At 60.0% G+C, this 3,175-nt stretch overlaps 1 pseudogene; it reads right to left on the bottom strand.

Moving 5' to 3' along the window:
- Positions 1-6: 6 nt before the first annotated feature.
- On the bottom strand, positions 7-2,428 carry LOC101005978 (annotated as a pseudogene).
- Positions 2,429-3,175: the final 747 nt, after the last annotated feature.

The following is a 3,175-nucleotide window of genomic DNA, read 5'->3' as shown; positions in this document are numbered from 1 at the left end:
CGGCATACTGTGCAGCGGGTGATGGGTATGCAGCCACTGCTGCTGTTCCAGCGCCAAGCGCTGCAGCTCAGCCGACTATGCGTGTATGGCCTTCAGGTGATGAGCTGCTGACATTGGGGCAGAAAGGGAGGCCGGTAGGTCCTGGTAAAGGGCAGCAAAGAGCTGGTGACAAAGAACTTCGTTCTCGTGCAGAGGGTGAGGAAGAAGGGGGTTACGGAGAATCCCAGCTGGGTAGGGGATCCGGGTAAGGAGAGACCCTGAGGCCAGGGGGTCAATGAGAGGGTGCACAGAGGCAGAGGCTGCATGGATAGCATCTTGCTGGTGCAAGTGGATGTGGGAGTGCTGGTGGTGATGGGGAGTCACATTGAGCATCTGCAGCTGAGCCAGAGGGTCATTGCCCAGGGCTGCCACCCTTTCTGTGTGCTGCCTCTCAGTGCCAGCCACTCAGCATAGAACATGTCAGGTCACAGGGCTGGCCCAAGCTGCCAGTGCTAGACGTTCTGGCTCCAGGGCCCCAGGCTCGGATGCAAAAGGGAAGGATGCAGGCCAGCGGGGCCAGGGTGCAGAGCCAGGCCCCTATGTCAGGGAAAAGGATCCAAGCCAGGCCCAGTGACTCCGTGTAGGGGTTCCAGCTCACTACACTTCACCTCGAAGCCAGGCTTGAGACAAGTCAGGGAGGTTTTGTTCACGGGCTTCCCGTTCCCTCTCCCAGGCAGCTGAAGCACTGCTGTATAGGACCGGGACGCTGTAACCCAGTAGCCCCGGGTCCACTGCCCCCAGGGTCATGTAGAATTGATGGTTGTGATTGCCAGGACACGACATGAGGCCGGGCATATTCACTGCGAGTGTGCAGGGCTGGAGTGTCAGGACCCAGGTAGGGGGGCACCGTAGCCACCGTACTGCCCAGTTCTAATGGAGGACGATGGGGCATGGGGCCCAGAGAGGCGCATTCCACCTGGGCACAACCCTCCTGTGCCAACTTCGCACTGCATTCAAGCTGCACTCCTTCCTACGCTCTTTCTCGTGTTCCCGCTCGTGCTCCTTCACGCTTGCTGCTTGGCCTCACCGCCACACCTTCTCCACCAGATCTGCCTGCTTCTTGGCCAGCTTGGAGCCCTCCAGCAGCACAAAGTCACTACGCGTGCACGAGTTAAAGCCGCGATCCTGGGGTTTGTTAAACCTGGTATACTGACTGGCATGGATGGGCACATCTTCCACCTTGGGAGGGGGTGAGGGGCTGCGGGCTGGGAGCACTGGGGTCTTGGAGGTCTCATCTCCTCAGGCGGCTCCTGTTTGACCTGCATGGCACTCAGGGGAGGCCCTGAGGCACCGCAGGTGGTGGTGGCAGAGATGGCAGGCTTGAGGCCCCACAGGTGGCAGGGGTCCCACGGTGGGCGAGCCCAGCCTGAATTGAAGGTCCCTGGCCTGCAGGTGGCAAGCTGCCTCGACAGCCCAGTGGGGTCCCTGTTCGGGAGGAGGATGGCAACCCGGGCTTGTATCCGGGTGGGGTGGTTGTCTTGTAGGCCCATGGGGACGGGGCTCTCTTTCCAAACGGTGGGGGCCCACGTGGGGAGGCTATGTTGTAGCCTGCAGCCGAGGAAGCCACAGTGGCAATGACCATGGAAAGGGTAGCTGAAGAAGTGGTGACTGTAGGCACCGGTGGGAAGGGGTAGGGTGCCCCTTGAGGGCCTGGGAAGGGGAGGGGTGTGAACATATAGGACCCTTGAGAAGTGGAAGAGGAAGAGTTGGAAGAGGAAGAGACTGGAGGGCCATTGGGGCCTGCTTGGCTGTAGGATACCTGGCTGTGAGGTGGGGGCAGGTGTGCTGGCCCTGGTGGGTCGGGCCTCAGAGACCCCAGGGAGGGAGACATGGCATAAGGGGGTGCGTGGTGGGAGCTACCGCCCTCCAGGGGGTGGGGAAATGCTCCAGGAGGAGGAACCCGGGGCTTCCGTGCTGCTGGTGCTGCTGTTGCTGTTGCTGCTGGTGGTTATGCTGATGTGTTGAGGCTGGTGGGTGGGCAGTGGACTGGGCCCCAGTAGAGGGAGGGAGGGGCCTGGATGGGCATTGTTGTTGGCTAAGAGGCGGCCATAGGAAGGAAGTGGTGGGGGACCCTGGCTCCACACAGCCTGGGATGGGAGAGAAGGCTGAGTATGCTTAGGGTGCTGAATGGAGACAGACAGGCTTGTTGGAGGAGGGAAAGAGTGGGGGTACCTGGGCAATGCCTGGGAAGTTGGTACGGGGAGGCAGAGGAAGAGAAGGAAGAACTGGAAGAGGAGGCTGCTGCACAACTACTACTAGAAGATGAAAAAGAAAACCTCATGCTGAGGGCTGGGGCAGAAGAGGAAGCAGGAGGCAGAGAGTGGGGTGAAGGAGACAGAGTCGGGCCCTTCTCTGGGCCAAGAGGAAGTCCACCCATACCCTGCCCCATGGCATGGGGAGAGGGCAGATGCCCAGGTAATGGTTGGGCCCTCAGGCCACAGGGAGAGGCTGATGCATTGTTGAGGGGTCTCAGGGCAAGTGGGGGAGGCAAGCTCAGAGTCACATGGGGGAAGCTGGCTGGTGGAGCAGAAGGTAGGTTCCCACCACCCACTGGAGTGTTAGACAGCTTTGTTGGGGGAGCACTCCCACTGTATCTCCTCTTGTGGAAGGGTCATGACCACCACTGTCACCAGCACTGCCACCAACACCAATGCTGCCTTTGTCACGTCACGATCCGTGTCACCATCACTGTTGATGCCACCACATGTCACAAATGCTATCATCAATGTTGCCATCACTATCAGCTTCACTAAAATTGCTATTAGCTCCAGGATCCTGGAAACCCTGGAGGCTCTTTTCGGCACCCTTGTCTGGCCAGCTCAGTTATGCCTCAAGCTTCCTACACGCACAACTCCAGGGCAGGGGAGGGGAGGGGAGGGGAGGGGACAGAGAGGAGGGGAGGGGTAGGGAGGCATGGGGAGGGGAGGGGTGTCGGATGTTGAGCTGGGCCAGCCCACAAGTCACCCTAAGGCTTTGAGCTGGGGCGGGGTCCTTTCACTCTGAGTAAACTCTCAGCACCTTCTCATCCCAGTTCCAACAGCAAAACAAGCGGCACCCCGAGGGGCCTGGCCCACGTCTCTCCCAGTTTCTTCCCCACATGCCCTCTTGAGTCCCTTCCTTGGGACTTCCACTACTG

The sequence above is a fragment of the Papio anubis genome, unplaced genomic scaffold (genome assembly GCF_008728515.1).
Source record: "Papio anubis isolate 15944 unplaced genomic scaffold, Panubis1.0 scaffold1103, whole genome shotgun sequence".
Classification (NCBI taxonomy): Eukaryota; Metazoa; Chordata; class Mammalia; order Primates; family Cercopithecidae; genus Papio; species Papio anubis.
Note: the sequence above shows the minus strand (reverse complement) of the source record. Positions and strands in the feature narration are given on the sequence as shown.